This window comes from Engystomops pustulosus, chromosome 2 (assembly GCF_040894005.1).
Source record: "Engystomops pustulosus chromosome 2, aEngPut4.maternal, whole genome shotgun sequence".
NCBI classification, from domain to species: Eukaryota; Metazoa; Chordata; class Amphibia; order Anura; family Leptodactylidae; genus Engystomops; species Engystomops pustulosus.
In genome coordinates, this window is record NC_092412.1 from 44,869,639 (window position 1) to 44,884,284 (window position 14,646).

A 14,646-nucleotide genomic window follows, 5' to 3' on the forward strand; every position below is an offset into this window, starting at 1 on the left:
ACAGGATGACCTGCACATAATACAGTATATAGCACAACTAACAATACCCAACTAAAATATTTTTTTAAAAAACCATATATATGCAAAATATCATCCCAGGATCAGGGTTTTCATTTGCTGTCCTCCAAAAGAGCTTCCAACTAATAACATAAATCATAATATTTCCATTAAACATTACATTTGGGGAAGAAAAAGCTATATTGTATGTACTGTATTCTGTTCATATATGGTCTACCATATGGTTTGTATACCCTGTAAATGTGCAATTATACTGTATATGTACTATATATTACGTGTATAAAGGTATAAGTATACCATTAATGTATGCAAACACATAGGTGTTTTAAAAAAAATAGTATGACAATGAATATTTGTGTAGGTAGGAATCCGCATGTAAGCTGCAAATTGCGTAACTTTCTTTATACAGAGATGAAGCCACATTTATAATACAGAAGCAAAGTCCCTGTGTCCCTTGTGACTCATCAGTGGATGTTACTTCATTCCTCTGCGCTCACTTGTCCCATTCTCATCCAGTGACCCAGACAGACCTGTCAGCTGCTTATAGCCTGGGGACACTGTGCCTTGTTTTTGACTTGTAGCTCCATTTCCCAACGTCTCCTTAGATATCTCTAATACTGGCACAAGCTGTGATGCCAATCTAGACAGAGGTCAATTCTCTTACGTATAAAGGTCTTATTAGAAGTAAAATTTGGCAATAAAAGTGGCAAATTTATTCAGCTTTTTGCATCAGTTGTCTGGAGTAGAAAGTCACAAAAAAAATGCTTTCCTCCATAAACAGTACCACACCTGTCCATGGTTTGTACTCAGGGCCGAATTATAAAGAGGGCTCCAGGGGTGCGCACCCCGGGCAAACACCTTTATACTCTTAAGGGGGCCCCCACCAGCAATGTCCAACAGTACGCTCACTGCTGTGAGTTGACTGACTTTGGGAGTGATGCACAGTGCTGGTGCCACCAAGCTACACACGTGCCTGCCTCCAAGCTGTGGCAGTGACTCGCGTGGGTATGGCTGAGAAGGCAATCTCATTATGCATGCAGCATGGTTTTTAGGAGCTGCGCTGCATGCAGAGTGACAATGAAAGCAGCTATGTTTTAATTGACAACCCCTTTAATATGTGACTATTGAAATTCCAGTCATAGTAAATCTGATGCTCTTAAGTATAAATAATGGCAAGACACCTTTGACCCTTTAACTACAAGGCATAAAGGGGTCTTCCAGGATCCCACATTGTGGTTTTTTCCTTTTTTATTTTTTTTTTACGGGGTAATCTTAACAGGGTGGGGTTTACATTAGCGATGAGGTTTTTTTACTCTACACGTCTCCAGTAAGGCATTACAGTAAATAACCCTTAAGGGATATTAGTACTTTATTATTTTTAATTCTGTTTATCAGTTTTCCTTTATAATCGGGGCAGCTATAGCCCCAATACAGAGGGGGAAAAAAAACACTATATAGGGACAGGGATCAGTAGATGTGTAATGGATCCTATATGTCTAATAGACCCCTGTTTACCCCATGTGATACCTACAGCATAAATTGACAGTCTAGACATCTTGTTGAAATACGGTGACATGCTGAAATATCAGATTCCAGACACTGTGGTATAAATATAGATTAGTATATACGTCAAGTCATTGCTAATATCTTGTATCTATAAGGAGAAGAACGTTTATAGATGTTGTGACAGCAATAGTCCTTTACTATCACAGTAGGACAGTCACCCTCTGGCCAGGGGCCAGCACAAGCATGTGACATTGTGAAAGCTCATGTAAGTCCACAATTGTTATCTCTGATCACATGCTACAACAGCGGCTTTCAGAAATGAATGAGCATTGAAAAGACTGGGAGCATTTCTGCTACAGTGTACAATAATGGGTTAACAGGTGCCCAAAAATTTGCTGCATTGTCTGAACATTGCACATAAGCTGTGATGTAGGTCAGTCACCTGTAACTATGACTCTCCCATTGCTATAAACCCTGGCAATACCTAGTGTAAACTACAATCACATGTTAAAGGGGTTGGCCACTTTACCTCATGTTTTTTGTAAGTGGGGCAGGATATTCAGTAATTTACCAATATACATCTATTAATAGTTCTGCTCCGCTTTCTTGATACGTAAGGTGAAGCCTCCTGTCTATTACCTCATCAGCCAGAGATTCCTGACCATAAAATGGCCGCAGATGGATCTCTAACTGGCGATTGGCCATGGACAGTTAGAGATCACATGACCCTCCATCTGCGGCCATTTTATGGACAGGAATCTCTGGCTGATGAGGTAAAAGACAGAAGTTACTTTACATATCAAGAAAGCGAAGCAGAACTTTTACTAGATGTATATTGGTAAATTACCTAATATTCTGCACCCCTCACACATTACAAAAAACATGAGGTAAAAGTGGCCAACCCCTTCAAATCCTTCAAATTATTGCGTGAAGCCGTAAATGGATATCTTACCCTATATGATCCATTTACCCTAAATGGGCTTATCTATATCAGAAACCCTATTTATCACTAAAGAGGATTAACACATTTACAGGATGTTTTATATACTGTAGATTGTGGATGATTCCTATGGACATGTGACTGCATAATCTACAGCTAAATTATCACCCCATGTGATCTATAATTGGAGAATTATGACTAGGGTGACATTTGATGTACAGTATATCATATGATTTTACATAATGGAGCTTTACTTATAGTATCCTCATCCTATTCACTTACACATATTCAGGATATAATTTATACAGTGGGAAGGGTAAGAATTCAGACCCCTTTATATTTTTCACTCTTTGTTTCATTGCAATCAATTGGTAAGATCAAAAAAATTCTCCTTTGCTCACTAATGTACACTCTGCACCCCATCTAATATTAAATGGAGACAATGAAGAAAAACTGAAATATCACATGGTCATAAGTGTTCAGACCCCAGTATTGAGAAACAGCAGCTTTTGTGCTAGTACAGCCATGAGTCTTCATGGGAATGGTGCTACAAGTTTTTCACATCTCTCAGTTCTCCTCAGGTTACATGGTGAATATTGGCAGAAGCCATTTTCTCTCCAGAGATACTCAATTGGGCTTAGGTCAGGGCTCTGGCTGGGCCATTCAGGAACAGTCACAGAGTTGTTCTGAAGCCTCTGCTTTGTCATTTTAGCTTAAGGTCATTGTCTTGTTTCTGTCTCTGTGCTCCTTGGGCAGTTCCTTAGACCTCATTATTCTCATGTGCTCTGATATGTACTGTTAGGTCTTATATAGACAGGTGTTTGCCTTTCCTAGTCAAGTCTAATCAGTTTAATTAAAAAAACACCTGGACCCCAATGAAGGATTCGAACCATCTCATGGAGGATCAGAAGGAAATGGAAAGCATGTGAGTTACATATGAATGTTAGAGCAAAGGGCCTGAATACTCATGACCATATGATATCTTTGTTTTTCTTGTTTAATAAATTAGGAAAAATATCTACATTTCTGTTTTTTCTGGGTGTAGAGTGTACATTAAGGAGCCAAAAAATAACTACTTACCAATTGGCTGCAATGAAATAAAGGGTGAACATTTTAAAAGGGTTTGAATACTTTCAGTATTCACTGTATTTATCAAGATTTGGTAGATTCCTACTGTTTTTAAGCTCTAGAAAGTGACGTTTTCGAAATGTAGGCAATATTTTATGTTACGGGGTCACCACCAGGAATAACTATTTTTATATTTTCATAGATTCGCACTTTTGGGACACAGTGATACCAAACATGTTTATAATTTTAGTTGTTTATTTTTGTATCAGTTTTAGGGAAAGGGGGTGATCTGAAATTTTAGATTTTTTAAAACTATTTCTTAGGTATTTTAACCCTAGGGGCTCTAATCATTCTTACCAAATGCTACAATACTAATGTATTCCATATGGAGAATATGTTATCAATCTGTAACAGTGTGCCACTGACACACTGTTACAGATCTCAACTCCTCGAGTCTTATAAAGTTTCATGGGAATGGATTGTCGTTACCTAATGAGGTCACAGGGAGCAGTGATCCAAACGGTCTGTATGGAAAGGGCTCCGCCCGGGAGCACTCTTCGTACTCTCTTAATGGCTATGTGATACCCTATGGGCTCATGCACACAACAAGGTTTTGCATACATGTGCTAGCTAGCACACATCCCCATAGCTTTCTATGGGCTCATGCATGTGGCCGTGGATTTCACAGACCTGTGCAGGTGCTGACTGCCCTTGCACTCTTTTAGAATTAACAGCACATCCTCTGACGACACATGGGGTGGAAACAATGGACCACACGTTTGTGTCCCGTTTAACACTACATGCTGTATGCATGTCTGTCTCTCTAATTCCTACTCAGTTCTCCCCATAACTACACATCAGTAGTTTGTAGTCAATCTAAAGCCGAGACAGAAACACCATACATTCACTTTTCTGTAATAAAATTAGAACAATACAGTGGATAGTGACCAAGCTCCTTGTGCAAGAATATATTAGCATGTTCCAAGTTTTCCTGACTACTGGATGGATCTCACTTCCATCAGTCACAGGAACAAAGTCCTACAGAGAAATCCTTCACCTTATAGGAAACAACTCAGAGAGCAAATGCTAATAAACAAAGGACCAACCGGAGCAAGCGATTGCACAAACGCATAATCAGGTATTCAAATCTGTTAATAAGTAAAAGATGTCATAAAAACACTCAAACTGGCAATATTTTATCAACTCTATGGACAGCATGATAGCTCACCGGTAAAAAAATAAACCCACACAGAACCATGTACTGTATTTCCTGCAGCTGGTTTTGTTGTGTTTTCTGCAGATTTGTGAAAATTCCTAACATATTTCAATGTTGCAGATTTAAAATATGCACTTCCACCCATTATTTTGCTGTAAAAATCTGCCGTAGGATTCAATGGGCCTTACAAAATATTTGGTGAAAATTTGTTTCAGGTTAAAGGAAATCAATCAATAATATAAATTAAACGGAAACTAAACACACTTCACCTATCGTCCTCCTCTCATCGATCCCAGGGTGTCAAGCTTGAAGAAAACCGCCACCTGGATCCTGGAGAATGCGGCAACAGGTAAGTATGTTTAGTTACATATTACTTATTATTTTTGATTGATTTCCTATAAAGGACTTGGACACCTTCACATAAAAATAACACAGTGTCAAATGCATCATAGTTGCTAAATCTTCTCCCCCAGTCCTTTTCTCTGGTCCCCACTCCATTCAGCAGCGTCCCCCAGATTGGATGGGATCCGCAGTCGCCATCTTCTATGTACAATGTGTACGTGATGGCCATGCTCAATGGGGTGAGAGGAGAGAAGGGCGATGTGCGTAGAGGAGAGGTGCACAGAAAACAAGTGAGGCTGCTTTCACACAGACGTATGCCGGATGAGCATAAGGCAGCGCGCTGGTGAGGAGTTGTGAGCGCTGCTCACCCCTCTCGTCTACATAGGAAGCATGCTCTTTTCCCTGTGTATGGTACGGTGCAAAACACGTGTGCCATTGCCGGCTATGGGGACGTATATCTAGCGACAAACTTGTAGCTGGATATACGTTCCTACGCGTCCCGTCTGAATGCAGCCTGAGGATAAACACTGGAAATACAGCCGGGAACGTGCAGCATCGCGAGAGCGCATATTGAGGACGGGAGGAGACGTCATGTATTCCTCTAGTGATTGATACATAGAGTCAAGTATGCAAGGAAATATATAAATGTTTAATAAAATGTAACTTCAATTCATTAAAACCCACTGGTCACACAGGACAAAGTTACTCTAAACTTCAGCACCTCCAACACGACCCTGTGCCCAGCATCGCTTGAAGTTTCCAAGCACAACAACACTGAATGTTTTGGCACCATTGTCAGAATTTACAAGGTGGCTACAACATTCAATTCTAGGTCCCCTGAAGAGCCTAAATTAAGGCAAAATATGGTATGTATGGACATGCTCCACCTATAGATTTGAGATTTTATATCATACATTTTTCCCATTTTTTTGACTCTTGGGCTTTTTAATAGGGCCAGAGTTCATGGGGAAAGGTTCCGGTCCGGGTTGTGGCTCCATTGTTAGGTTATTAGGGTGTATTAGCCAACTGTCATATTAGGGCTTAGTAGGGGCAGTACATATTTCCTCTACCGCTGACACCCTGGTCTTTGACTGATCCCCAAAACAACTACCATTGTCAATGCTACAGTTGTGGGTGGTCACACCGGCGTGAACAGTTCAGGAGATGGTGCTTCCATTTAAACCATGACCACTAAGCATTGCGAAACCTGTAACTCTTTTTTGTGACTAATATGGTCAATGGTTACTTATCCCCATATACAGTACATTAGTTTGGTTTTAAACTGATTCTGTGCAGGATTGTGTCCAGTTGCTATTTCATAGTTACACTTTTGATATGAATATTAGTATTTTTAATAAAGTAAAAATTGCATTTTGTTCAGGATTCCTGATGAAGGTAAGTTTGAGTCAGCCCCCAAGTCATGGTTAAAATGTATATTAAAAGTGGCCAACCCCTTTAAATAAACCCAAAATACAAGGATACAACAGTTTAATCTCCAGAGGTGACAAGGCTTCTTCCCTATAAGAACTGAGGAGGTAATATAACATTAGGCAGCTCATTGGGGCAGTTCTATGTATTTTGGCCCTTTAATAACTAACTGGCAGTCACGTAAAAAGGCACAAAACTAATTTTGTCTCGGCAGATACGATAGGTAGGTGTGTGGAGTCATTTAGCAGCAAATCTTGTGCCTAAATGGAAAGTCATACTGTATGAATTCATACCGGTTGTAAAAAAAAATAGACTCAAAATGTGACTTTGCTTTGGTCTATGTTCAGTTGACAAATGGAAAGTCGCAAAACTGCAACTGCACCACAACTGTGCCAAAACAATGCCACACATAGAGATGCATCACCCCCTGTGTATCTGTTGAATGGCTGAGCTCAGGAGCTGGTCACAGCAGGGACAGCAAAGCACTTCATAAAGGGCGTAAATGTCTTCTTACAGCGAAATAATATTTCTGATTTCGTTTTGTTACACCCCTTCCCCTAAGCCCTGTCCCTTGATTTCCTTGTTGAATTTAATGAACATATGTCTTTCTACATCCATATTAATTAAATAATTGTACAACATTTGCTTTGCTTACTCCTACAAAACTGACTTTTCCTCGGTGGACACGTGGCTGCCCTCCCTTTAGGGGAGCCCATACACAGGCAATCCAGTGGCAATCCAGCCAACGGATTTCTTCACACTGGAGAAATAAGACCCCCCCCCCCTTCATACAATAAAACTGGTAAACTGAGCTCACAACAATATGCTCAAAACTAAAACATTCATAAAGATTGATTTACTTCAAGCCTTTCTACCTTTCATCTACTATACAGAGATACTTTGCTCCTATTTCAATAACAGAGGTATCTCACAGTGCTTGAAATGACTTACAAGTTAGTCCCCCAGTTTAGGGAGCTGGATACTTTGGGTGTCATGCTTTCTCCTCTTAACCTACCCGCACATGAACGTGGCCAATATTTAGTCTTCAGTCTTGCATCTACAGATACTCATGAACTATTGTCTGAGTGATCTGTGAAAGGGCACTTACTTATAGATCCAGACACTATGACTATGGTAATCTTATATTTGTTATTCATATCCTCCTTTCTTCTAAAATCAACCTTTAAAGTTATGCTAATGAAACAGAAGGGCTCTAAGGGTGTTACCAGAGCCCTTCCGTGTTGTAGCTTTACAGGCTGTAACAGTGTGCAGGAGCATGTCTCCCTTCTGCTGTGTGAGATTACAGCAGGCAGAGGGGGGGGGGACTGCTCCTGCACAGTGTAACAGCCTGGGAAGCTACAGCAGGCAAGGCACTGATAACACCCCAGATTCAATTAGCATAATGACTCATTAGCATAATTGTAACATTTGAGTTTAGAAGGAAGGAGAACAAGAATAAAAAATATAAGAAGAAGATTACCATTATCACCGTGCCGGGTTCTAAGAGTAAGTGTCTATGGTTTATCATGATGGATTTTGATGGTAGATTTCATTTAATGTGGGGTTCCTCTCTGACTAGTATTAAACAAGATCTACTTTTAAATCAAACACCTGATTGGACCCTAAGGTTTACTCTTACTTTGGGCCAATTCACATGGTACATATCCACATACTCTACAAGCTGGGCAGACACGGGGGAACAATATTTGACACTTGTTAGTGACAATGTGACAAGCAGAAGGGTTACATAGTAGTGAGAAGGTTCTTATAGCATCACTTTGATACTCTGTTTCCTTCTACATGACTAACCCCGTTTTTCATACATGAAAATATCTAAATTTGACACAAAATAAGAGACGCTTAAAGGAAACCTACCACTTGTAGTGGCAGGTTTCCGATGGAAATACCGGGCACCAGCTCAGGGTGAGCTGGTGCCGGAGCTTATTTTAGTTAGTGTTTTAAACCGCGGTATCGCGGTTTAAAACCCTTTTTAAACTGTATAGCCGGCGCAGGGAGGTACGCGCTCGGCGCTTACCATGCACGCGGCTCTCATTCACTTCCTATGTAGCCGCGTGCACGGTAAGCGCCGAGCGCGTACCTCCCTGCGTCGGCTATAAAGTTTAAAAAGTGTTTTAAACCGCGATACCGCGGTTTAAAACACTAACTAAAATAAGCTCCGGCACCAGCTCACCCTGAGCTGGTGCCCGGTATTGCCATCGGAAACCTGCCACTACAAGTGGTAGGTTTCCTTTAAGAATGAAGAATGGATATATACTGATACTATGTATACTATACTATATCTCGCAGTAAAATTGCAGTAAAAACAAATGAGAATTTTTATGGAATCTGGGTCAGATATTTTCTACTATGTGCAGATACCATAGCTCTAAACACAACAAAATAGACATTAGCAGATGAAGCAGAGCTGTGTGTCAGATCATAGTGTTGGTTCATCTGCAGTCCTATGTAAATATGACATAATACATTATGATAGCACATGGAAAGCTCAGCTCTGCTACATCCCAAACAATAATAATAATAATAATAACCTTTATTTATATAGCACCATCAAATTCTGTAGCACACACAATATAGAGAACTGGTCTAGCCGGAATAAGTTCTGATAGTCTCATGACAGACTGATCTCTGGTAGAACCAGACATGTGTGAGCTACAGGTGCTGTGCCCACCCTACCAGGTGCTGCCCATCTCCCATACTTACAGCTGGTGTATGTGTGTGCCCTCTGCTCTGATGCAGGGTTGTCTCTGCTCTGCCACCACTACACCTTGAGCTGCTGCTCTTCCCTACACCAGCTCTGCTACCCTGCCCACTCTCCCAGCATGCACCAGCAACAAACATTGCTTAAAGTGGCAACAGCACAATTCTTCTTAAAGCAGCAATGTCCATGTGCCGGGGTCATTATAGGTCTTTTTTTAACCACTTCTTCATATACTGTAATTTTTATTTCATCTTTTTCTTTACCATAGTCAATAGTCATATCAGCGCTTGTTTTTATAAGCACACGTAGTATTTTTTATGTATGTCATATATTGTTTTGAATATGTTTTTGTAAGGTGAACAACTTAAAGGAAACCTGACACCACGTTTACCCCAATGAGCTACTAGTATCCTCAGGTATGGTATGAAATATCCTTTCTAGAATTCTTGCTTTTATATAATATCTCTTCATTTTATCTATAAATAAAATCTTCCCCAAAGCCAGGCAAATATGACTCTTCTCATCACAATAGATGAGTCAAGTTTGATATTTACAGAGATAGTGCCACTTTAGAAGTCCGTATCTTTGGTTCCATAGGACCTAGAAACATGCTTTTTGTGTCATTTTAAAGATAAGAATCTCATCATCTTTCATGCCATGTGAACTACAGAAATGTACAAACAGTCAGTTAAAAATTAGGCTGGGACTGGATCTTTATCTGTAGCTTGCATTTCCAACTATTTCTTTAACAACCTGTATCCCTAGTTTTAGGTACCATAGAACAGAAGATAGAGGCTTCTGAAGTGACTTTCTCCCTGGAGCCACTAAACTTGACTCATCTCATGTGAAAATGTGGTGATAAGAATCATATTTGTTTTTCTTAGATCTATAACATATGTCTGCATTAAAGGGGTTGTCCAGTTATAGGTGAAAAACCCCAGGGTGACCAGAGCAGGGACTGGTTAGCACTAGAGATGAGTGAATATATTTTTTCAATTCATAGACTGGTAATTTTCAGGCATTGAATCTGATTTTTTCTGATTTGCTTTGGATGAATCTTATATATAAGATAATAACATAGGTCTAACATATCAATTAAAATGTCCATTGATTTTAATGGATCTTTGATAGTGGTCATTTGTACCAATTTCATTCCATAATCTAAATATTGTAAAAAATGTTGTGTTTTATAAATAAAATAAATAAAACCTGTGTTTTAGAGGACTAAAGAGCATTACATACCAATTTTCAGGACAACTGAAACAACATCAATTCGAAAGGAATGAATTTAGACCCTAATCATAGTCTTATGAAAAATTGTGTGAAGCTTTGGCAAATTTAGTTTGATTTGCTCCTCTCTAGTTACTTTTCTCACCCCTGGAAGATCACTGGTTGGCTGATGCAGTCTTCAAGTGACCACTAACAATTCCCTACACAGTCAGAATTGTCAACAAGGGAACGGAGAACCACGCTTGTAGTTTTAACCTATCAGACCCCACTTGCAGCTAATAAAATTACTAAGATGGGAGAACTTTGTTTGCAGCGGCGTAACTAGAAGTTGATGGGCCCCAGTGCAAAGTCTATGCCAGGCCCCCGACTATAATGTATGGTTTATAGTAATAGTCTTCTCTTATGGGAAATTGACACCTTATGGGCCCCCTAAACCTCTTGGGCCCGGGTGCGACCACACCCTCTGCATCCCCTCAAGTTACGCCCCTGTTTGTTTGGTCTCTGGTTACAATGAAAAATCCTTTCAGGTCCCCACACTCATGCCACAGTCACCGATGTGATAACAGAGGGAATTTTTTCTGAATCTAAGGAGTTACAAAGATGATAACTGTGATCCGTGCTGTAATTCCACATCCTGCTCCTTGTACCAACCACTATAAATATGAGGCACATCGCCCCAAGGGGTTACTCCTTTTTGCATTGTTCTAAAACGGCACAAACAAAACTGCACTACCAGCCCTAGTGTCACCACCAACAGTACCAGCCAGAACTGGCCGGGTGGCCCATGTGCTCCCTGAATCTTATGTGGACACATGTATTTTATAGTATTTGACAAGTTGATTATTATGCAATCTTATTATTACCACATTACATCAGCACTTTGCTCTTTGGCTGGCAGTAAAATTGAAGATCTTCGATAAATAGTCCACTATCTTCTAGATAAAATAAGTGATATAATCTACATTGTTAACAGTTTAGCTGCAAATGGTAAGCAGAGTATCTCATTTTCTTGTAGTTCAGAAAGGTTAAGTAGATCAAAAGTTATGGGTGCAGCATCATGATAATGGGTTAATATCCATGTTCATCTAGTTTGATTTTAGGACTTATTCTCACAAATTGTTTTGGGTCTAATGACAATATTACTAATGATAGGACTAAATTGGTAACTTAGTAACTGACTGATGGAACTACTGTCCTAAGGTAAGTACTTGATTACAGTACAGGACTAGAGAGGAGTGGACCCGAACTTCCCGTCCGGGTCAGGGGTATAACTACCGTGGTAGCAGCCATAGCAGCGTCAGGGGGCCCCATCATCCGACCTGACACACTAAAAAGTGTAGGATGTTCACCATTATATACATATAATGCTTCTCATTTTACAGCATAATATGTATATAACATATATGTGATGTATATATGCTGCATCTGTGATTTATATACCCTTTATGTGTTGGTTTGGGTGAATTTCCTCCCACACTCCAAAACATACTTGTAGGTTGATAAGATTGTGAGCCCTATTGGGGACAGTGACTGATCTGGCAAGCTCTGTGCAGCGCTGTGTCATCTGTGTGTTCACGATATGAATAAATAATAATTATTATTTGTATATTCTGTATGGTGTGTGTATATATGCTGTATATGTCTGTGTATATGCTCGAAATTTGTGCGCATGAGTGTATAAATGTTTGATTGTAACTCTCATAGTATAGAAATAAGTACATTTTTTAAGTGGGAAAGGGGGTCCCATTCAGAAGCATACTATGGGGCTCTGCCGCTCCTAAATATGCTACTAGTTTGGGTTCAGGGTTTGGTTGTGCCCTGAATGCCCCAAACATATTGCTGGATTGGCTGCTGAACAAATTCTCCCCCCCCCCCAGATACGGAAAAGGGAGCTTTATAAAGTGTGTGCTATGATAGAAATGGGACATAAAGTTGAAATTTTGTCTTGTTCCTGTTTGGGAGGTATGCAGAATAAGGGTCTCTGGGGACCCTGGGGAGCATCTTAAAATGTGTAACATTTTGAGCATTTTATTCTGTATTATTTCCCTTTTTCCCTAGGGTGGTTAACTAACTGTGTGGTCAGTGCTACTACTATAACTGTACTGTATTGGGTACAGGTCTGGATTATCTTAATAGATTGGATGCATCAGGATTTCATCACTTATGGGTTTACGTAACTGCACACAGGTAACACATGACACTGTTTCCTTCATGTGACTGTGAAGAAATGTTATTGGCTGTAGTATATGACATGAAACTCCTGACCACCTGATCGTTTTTGCTGAATGGTAGTCATGGGTAATATGTCGGGGATTTCCAGCTACCTGTTGTTAGGACTCACGAGCCTGGTGAAGTCATCACCTACTCCGTATACTATACAGTCCTACTATAGCTTAACATAGAAAGCATTCTGTACAGCGGTCACTGTGAGTCATAGCAGCATGACAGCAATTACAGGGAAAGAAACACCCAACCTACATTCCTATGGAAATATCATGTGACGGCTGCTAGGACTCACCCCCTTACCCGGAAGGAATATAAAGAGAAAGAGTTTTTCCTTTTTAATAAAGTTTTGGTATAAGATAAAATAATAATTGGACTTTTTACTGTTATAAGCTTGTATATTTTGGACTTGAGATTTTGTTTTCTTAGTTTCCAAACTTATTTTTATGTCTTTCATATTTGGAACAATAAAACAATTGTAACAAAAAATATTTTATGTTTTAATGCTGTTTAATGTATTGTAGACACGTTTTCATTTTATGTTTTGAGTTTTCCAAGTGCAGTGTGTCAGAGTTCGGCCTAGGTTCAGCGGTTCAGCGGTTCAGCCTAGGTTCAGCAGCAGGAAGACAAGCCGAAGCCGTGGGTTGACTCAGGAACCTGTTGCTCGGTGGCTAGCAGCTGTTGCTGCATGGCGGTAACTTGTTCCAGCTGTGCTCGTTGAGAGGCAATCTCCAGGGTTTGCTGGACCACGATGTTGGCAAGGTCGGGCCGACTGGGAAGTGAAACCTTGGCGGGATCCGCCCTAGGAGTCGGGAACGCATGCCCACCGCCAGCGAGGGGACAGAAGCACGGGTGAGCCCGTAACCCGCAATATAGGTCGTGGGATCACCCATGACACAGTGCAGATTTTTTAATTTTCTTTATAGGTTAAAAGAATTGTAAATAAAAATAGAACATTTTATTCTTTTACTATTATTTTTTTTTACAAAGCCCATACCTACTGTCTTCTGGTAAGTAGAGTACTGTAGTCCCATGTGTAGATAGCACTGATAGCACCGTACTGGATGTTCCTTTGAATTAGCCCTCATGGTTTACATTACATGGTGTTTGCTGGGTTCACAATATTGATGGTCGTGGAGATTAGGCTATTACTACAGCCCCCTTTAATTGTACAACATGGAACTCACTGGGGCACATTTGCTAAGGGCTTTGTGCCGCACTTTAGTTGGACTGTGCACATTCTTCATGGCTAAAATGTCTTGGGTATTAAGAAGTGCACAGGTATTAAGCAGTGTGCGCGCTGCTGTTGTGTCGCATACAACCCTTTTGTGGCGCAGCTGCACTGGCCTCCATGCGAGACAAATTAGGGGGCCGTATTTAACTTTCAAATTGTGTTGCACGCTGTATGTTAAAGTCGCACCACAAAAAAGATGGTGAACTATGTCGGACCTGAGCAGGGAAGCGAGAGATTCATGATTTCAGGAGCACAATCTTAGTGAATCGCTGCACGCAGCATTATAGACGGACAATGCAGTTTCAGTGAACTGTCCGAATTTGTAAGTAAATGTGCCCCACTTACTGCATTGCCACCACTTAGTAGAATGCAGTGTTATCAGCCTTGTACACCTTCTCTCTATGGGACTGCTGGCAGACTAAAGGACTGTATTTAGTTTCTGTACTGCAGTGCTATAGAGATGAATAGGGCAGTAGTGCACATACTAGGGGGCTAGACAAACAGAGTCATTCAAAAGGACAAAGGGTCTAAAGAAAATGGGCACTTAAAAGGGAACAAATTGGAAAAAGAATGGGAAACCCATTCCAGTGAAAGAATTATGGGGCACATTTATTAAGGACCGCGTGCCAGTTTTCTTTGTGCATTCTTTTTAGTGAAAACAGCTTGCACAGTTATTTAAAAGGGGCCGCACTACATTTGTGTCGCATGCGACCCTTTTGTAG

The 14,646-nt window shown here is 40.3% G+C and overlaps 1 protein-coding gene across 2 annotated transcripts in view; it reads right to left on the bottom strand.

Annotated features, from left to right (window-relative positions):
• SPART (spartin) overlaps positions 1 to 9,375 on the bottom strand; it is a 23,946-nt gene extending 14,571 nt beyond the window's left edge. For both annotated transcript variants that reach the window (XM_072134421.1, XM_072134422.1), the window contains exon 1: positions 9,240 to 9,375. The gene's annotated coding sequence lies outside the window, so the exon portion shown is untranslated. The remainder of the gene's footprint in view (positions 1 to 9,239) is intronic.
• Between the last annotated feature and the right edge of the window lie 5,271 nt (positions 9,376 to 14,646).